General features: G+C 43.2%; 1 long non-coding RNA gene across 1 annotated transcript; it reads right to left on the reverse strand.

Annotated features, from left to right (window-relative positions):
• Positions 1–215: 215 nt before the first annotated feature.
• LOC143660385 (uncharacterized) lies at positions 216–5316 on the reverse strand. The gene is made up of 3 exons (XR_013164000.1): positions 5134–5316; positions 1207–1494; positions 216–588 (listed from the first exon to the last, which is right to left on the reverse strand). It is a non-coding gene; the product is annotated as an uncharacterized LOC143660385 (long non-coding RNA).
• Positions 5317–6630: the final 1314 nt, after the last annotated feature.

The following is a 6630-nucleotide window of genomic DNA, read 5'->3' on the forward strand; positions in this document are numbered from 1 at the left end:
TTATTGGGTTAGCATGATATGGCACAAAGTTTCCCACTTTCAGCCATACAATTCAGTAGCACCATTTACATTTGCAATGTTGAGTTGCCATCACCACCATCCATCAAAACTTTTCCATCACCCCAAACAGAAGCTCTACACCCATTAAGCAATAACTCCTCAATTCTCTCCCAGCCCCCATCTCAACCCCCAGCCCAGCCCCTGATAGTCTGTAATCTACTTTCTGTCTCCATGAATTTGCTTACTTTTGATAGCGCCATATAAGTTGAATCACATCATATTTATCCTTTTGTTTCTGGCTTATTTCCTTCAACATAATGTCTTCAAAGTTCATCCATGATTATTATTTGGAGACATTTTATGTATTTTATTTTTGTCATTAGGACTCCTCCGGCTATTAGAGTCTCTTACTTTCTGTGAATGATTCTTGGGCCAAGAATAGCTGCATCTATGAGCTGCTTCTCTCCTTTGAGCCAGAGACCGAGACCTCAACTGCTACCATCTGATTCCTGGTCTAGGCGATAGCACTGCATCTTCATCCCTGAAAGAGCTGTGTTTAACCTCGCCCTCTTTCTCCTCTTTGATGCCCTGTGATGTAGAGTAGCCATTCTCAAAGTGTGGTCCAGGACCCCTAGGCATCCCTGAGACCCTTTTAAGGACTCTGTGAAGTCAAATTACTTTTATAATAATACAAAGACATTACCAGCCTTTTTCACTTTCATTCACTCATGAGTGTCCAATGGAATTTTCCAGACACTAAATGACATGTAATATCATGTCTATTAAACCAAACATTAAGAGATTTGCAAAAATACATAATAATGCCACTCTTCTCACTTTTTTTAATTTTGGGAAAATATAGCTGTTTCCATTAAAAATTTTGTAATATTTGTTACTATGTTAAGGGTTTATTAGCATCATATTTAAATGAATTAATAAATATTTTAAAATTTGTCTGTTTAATTTCTAATATTTTAAATATCAGTGGTTACAATCCACATAAAGAAAAGCTGTTTGGGGGCCTCAATCATTTTTTTCCGATAAGTATTTACATATTTCTAAAAGACAGGGACGTTTTAAAAGGCTTAACCACAATATTATTATCACACCTATAAAAGTAATAAGAATTCACTAATATCACCAAACAGTCAATGTTGTAATATTTCAGACTGTCTTGTGCACACACACAAACACACACATACTCACTAACGTGTATTTCCTCAGGTCCAGATGTGAAGTAATTGGTTGATATGTCTCGTAGGTTCCCCTTTCATCAGTATTTTCTGGCCTGAAATTCACTTGGTAAAGGATCAAACGCCAGTATAGTTTCTTTTGTGGCTTCCCACACTCTAGATTTGATGAATTGCATTGATGGGGTCTCGTTTGATATATTTCTCTGTCCCCTGCATTTCTTCGACATTGGAAGTTCAGTCAAAGCATACACATAACCAGGATTCATTGTCTTGGCAAGCATACCATCAGGTGGTGGTGTGTCTGTCCGTGGGAACACATTTTCAGAAAGTTAGCAGGAATAGTGGTGATGACCTAAATCTAATAATTCATTGGAGTAGCAACACAACAGTTTTTAAAAGCAAAAAAAAATGGTTCTGAGGCCAAAAAGTACAAGGGCCACCAGTGTAAAGGGCGTGGGTTTGAAATGAGATTCCCCCACACACCAAACCCAGCTAGGTACATGGACTTGGAAGAGGGACTGAACTTCTCTGAGCCTCGGTTTCTTATCTGTAAAAAGAGGTACGTAATGTTACCCAGCAAATTGGTTTGTTGTGAGGATTAAACAAAACAAATTGTATAAAAGGTATGTATGGCATTCGGTGGTTGGAAAGTGGTCAATTAATGATATCCTCCCCTTGATAACAATCTAATCTAGTAAGTGATCAATTAATGATATCCTCCCCTTGATAACAATCTAATCTAGTAAGTGATCAATTAATGATAACCTCCCCTTGATAACAATCTAATCTTATAGCTGATAGGGGAACCACACTGAGTGAGGAGGCCCAAGGGAAAGGGTGTGTGATGGACTGAAGAGGCAAACAACGGAACTCCCCCTTACCTCTTCCGAGGTACAGGAACAAGCCATCCTCCCTGACCTTGGGTTGTGATCTCCAACCAAATGAGTGTGGGCTTCTGACTCAGACAGGGCAGGGTTCAACGTATGATTCTGCCACTTACCGCTTGTGTGACCTCTCAGAACCTCCAGGTCCTTGGGGACCAGAATACATACTCGGGTTGATCGTGAGGATTAATGATAGCGTTCAGATGACACAATGACTATGGGAATGTCACATTACAGACCGTCAGCAAAGGCAGTAGTTAGTTGTACAGCGCTACTAGTAACCTAGGACGTAACAGCTGCTGTGGTTGCTGGCAGTGGTGGTGGTGGTGGTGGAGACCCTAGTGAAGAGCTAATCTCCAGCCCCTCAGCTGTGAGTCATGAAGGGTAATCTACTGATTCATTCATGAAGTAAAATTATCCAAGTTGAGCTCCATGGTAGAGCATGAATGGAAATTGCCAGAGGCCCTCCTACTTTCACGCCATCTACGAGTAAACCTTCTCTTACTCCTCTCTTCATTCAAGGCAGAGAAGTCAAAGAATGGCAGCCTCCATCAAGGGGGGCACACTCTGCCCCAGGAAAGAGACACTTGTGCTGCTTCCAAAAAGTCTCTCCTTGGAAAACAAGGCCCAGCTAATGCTGGGTTCTCAAGATCAAGGGAGCACCCTCTTCCCGTGGAGAGACTCAGGCAAGGGATGAGAGAAATGAGAGCTGAACCCTACACCTCTGAGCCATTGACAGGAGTTCCTAAATTACCAGTAGAAGTGAGAACATGGGAAGGGGAAGGGAGTCCCCCCCAGGAATAATAAAAATAAAAAAGTGCCATCGGACCAGGCTGCACAGAAGCAACATCCTCAGACTCACAAAATCATACAGGTCACTGATGTGCAGCCTTCCGAATTCAGGCCAACAGAATGATAGTCATCGCTGATAAATTACAAGAGCGATGTCAATTACAAAAGCCCCTAATTTATAAGTCTTGCCCCACAGGACCAAGGAAGAGGCTTGATTTCTGCCCCAGGCGCAAGTGAGATGTGGCTAAGGGAAGCCCATTCCTCCTGCTCACCATTCCCCAGCCTAGTTCTCCTGGCTGGGGCCACACAGAAGCCCTCTCCCGTTCTCTGGCCTGACTCATAACTTCCAGGCCATCCCTGCCCTCCTCTTTTCAGACAGCTTCCCATGGCAACTGAATCCTTCTCCTCATTTCCCCAAAGGATTATTGACACAAAGGGAATTCGTGCAGCAAATTTTTACTGATGACTTGGCCTGAGCAGAAGACAATTATACCCCAGAAAGAAGACAACAGTAACAACCAACAACTTCAAATTCATAGTCAGGAGGTTACCTCGCTAAGGCCAGCCCAAATGCTGGCCCTGGCTACACTGGGATTTTTCCTCCTATGTATTCAGCAAATACAATGACTTATCTGTGAAACAAATTGCACATCAACTTAGCAACTTAAAATGGACGCAAGTTGCTATCTTGTAGCTCCATGGCTTTAGAACTCCAGGCACAGCACAGCTGGGTTCTCAGCTTGAAGGTCTTTCCAGGCTGAATTGAAGGTGTCAGATGAGGCCATGGTCTCATCTGAGACTCGGGGTCCACTCCCAAGCTGATTCAGGTTGTTGGCAGTATTAAGTTTCCTTGTGTCTGTAGGGCTGAGATCCCCCTTTTCTCTCTGGCTGTTGACTAGTAGCAGCTCTCACTGCCTGCCATGAGGCCATCTCCACAATAAGAAAGTTTTGTTCTTCAAGGCCAACAGCACAGAATCTGCTGTAGCCTTAAATATCTGACTCTCCCATCTCTGATCTCTACACCCAATTCTTACAGGCTCAACTGATTAGGCCAGGCCCACACACACTCTAGAGGTGAAGGTGATACAGGTCTTCAAATCATTAAGCTGATTTCTTAAACTAAAGCCCTTGGTCTTCATTTCCAGAAACACCAAGAACAACCAGAGATGTGAAATTTATTATGTATTTTTACATAATCAAGAATAAGTCATTAGGCAGAAATATCTTTGTCTAGAAAGCAGAAATAGCTAGCAAAAAATAGCTTTTTTTGTTTTATAAAATATGCACTAGGAAAATTCAGTTTCATTCACTCAAATTTATTTAAGTATCTACTATTTGCCAGGCAGGATGGAAAAGAAAGGGATAAATAAGATACAAGTCCCCGCCCTCAAGGAGCAAACAGCTCTGAGACTCTCATTCACTCCTGCAGCTATTATTTCACCTATTCATTTGTTCAACAAACATCATCTAAGCTCTTCCTATGTGCAAGGCACAAAAGTTCTAGAGATTCACAATTGGTTTTTGCCCTCAAATGAACTCACAGTGTAAAAGCAAAATCCTAAGTCCACAATATCATTTGGTATTATTTTCAGCTGCTTTAATGACACTGCCAGTTCTGACAATCTGAGCACAGTACCAGAAACCAGTCTCTGGGCAGCGTGGCATGGCTGAAAGGATGCAAGCCATGGACTCAAACCCCACGCTATTGAGTCAACTCCACCAGTTAGGGGACACATGGACATCTGTCCCCCCATATCTGTCCCTCCAGATGCACTGGGAAAGACACAGCATCTGTGAATTTTATGCCAAAACTACATAACCTGAATTTAATATGGGAAACATCAGACAAGCCCCAATCAAGGGACATTCTGCAAAACATAATCAGCCTGACCTCTTCACGATGTCAAGGGCAAGAAAGTCTAAGAAAGGTGGAGAAACTGTTCTAGATTAAAAGAACACAAAAGAGGCATACCAACTGAATATGACATGATCTAGGGTTGAATTCTGGACCAGAAAAGGGACGTTTGTGGGACACTTGGTGAAATTAGATAATTAGATAATAATATTGTTATTAACGTTAATTCCATGATATTTATAATTGTGATGTGCTTATTTGCAAGATTCTGACACATAGGGGATCTTGGGGAAGGATATGTGGGATTTTTTTTGTACTATTTCTGCAACTTTTTATTTTGTAAGTTTGAAATTATTTCAGAATGAAAGTTCAGAAACAAACAAGCTGGAATGCCTGTTCCACTGCTTACCTCTCACTGTGCATCCTCCAGCCAGTCAGGTTGCCTCTCTGAGCCCTGGCTCCCTCTCCTATTGAATGGAGGCAATAAAAGAGATTGGACATAAAAATACCTTATAAATAAAGAAAAGGGACTAATCTTAAATAAGCACATATTATATGGTAGTATATCCACATGTTATTTTTTAATCCTTGGGCAGACCCTAGAAGAGGAATCTGAAGCTCAGGGGGCTATGACATCACACCCCATCTCACAATGATGGAGGTGGAATTTGAACCTGTTCTGATTTCAAAAGCCACACACTTCCTGCTACACCAGAGCTGTTACAATGCTGATAAAATGATGGACAATGTAAGCTACTGGGAGGAGAAGGGGGAGGGAATCAAACAGGATATGTGGCCACACAGAGATACAATCTGAAAGACAAAACCATAGTCTTATAAAATTTAAAAAAAAGAGTCTTATTTCACCCGAATTGGCCTGCAGCTCAATTTCTTCCCTTTTTGTAACTTCTCACTCCCTGCCAAATGACAGTGTGAGCAGCTCATGTGACTCTCTTCGGAAGTGGACGCGTAAACAAGCATGGTTGCACAGGTGGCATCCTGAGAAGCTGCGTGTGCCAGAGAAGACAGGCCCTATCAGGTGCCCTGTCACCTTGAGACAGCCCATTTGCCATCTGTCCTGGCAAAGCCTCGGGCTCTGGGCTCAACATTAACTGGAAAATGGCCAGGACAGCCTTTCCCACACTCAGCCACCAGCTCGCCCCGAGTGCTCTCTTAGCGTGTGCCCACTGCACACACTGGTGAAATGCACGGACCCCAACCACCCAACATCCAGCAATCATTTTAAATCCAGGAGGTATTCAGTTACCCCCTAAGACACCATCTGGCTGGGGGATTTTGTGCGAGAGTGGCATCTCCGGCAGTTCTAGAATTACATCAGTCTGGATGTCAATGCCCTAGGAGAGCCATGGACACCCTCGTGGACACCCTCTCAGCCTTCCAGTTTGCTCCCCTTGTCTCGTCCCTATTCTTCTGCCAGGTTTCCATTGCTTTTAAGGGAAAGGAGAGGAAGTGGATGTCAGGGAATTAACCTACCACGTGCCAGCCCCTCCTCTGAGCACTTACTGCATTTAGCTCACATCAGCCCCATAGCCCTGCAGGAGGTCGTATTGTGCCCATTGTACAGGTTAGGAAAGGGAAAGTGAAGTGACACAAAGTCGTGTCGTTTATCAAAGTCAAATTAGATTTGAATGAAAGGCTGTCTGACTTCAAGCCATGCTCTTTCCAATAAGACCTAAGAATCTCTAACATCCTTGCCTTTGATTTCTCCAATGGCTTCTCTGGGTAAAATCTCCCCATGCTGTTACAAATGACAGCCCTAGAGCTGCAAGTATTGTCACTGGTTCATGCACATGCTGGTGCTTCCTGCCCACTTGATGCCCTGGGCAGCCCCTTCCCCAAACTTGGGCAAGATGGCAGCTGCCCTAGGAAAGTGCACAGGGTCTGT

The sequence above is a fragment of the Tamandua tetradactyla genome, chromosome 16 (genome assembly GCF_023851605.1).
Source record: "Tamandua tetradactyla isolate mTamTet1 chromosome 16, mTamTet1.pri, whole genome shotgun sequence".
In the NCBI taxonomy this organism is placed as follows: Eukaryota; Metazoa; Chordata; class Mammalia; order Pilosa; family Myrmecophagidae; genus Tamandua; species Tamandua tetradactyla.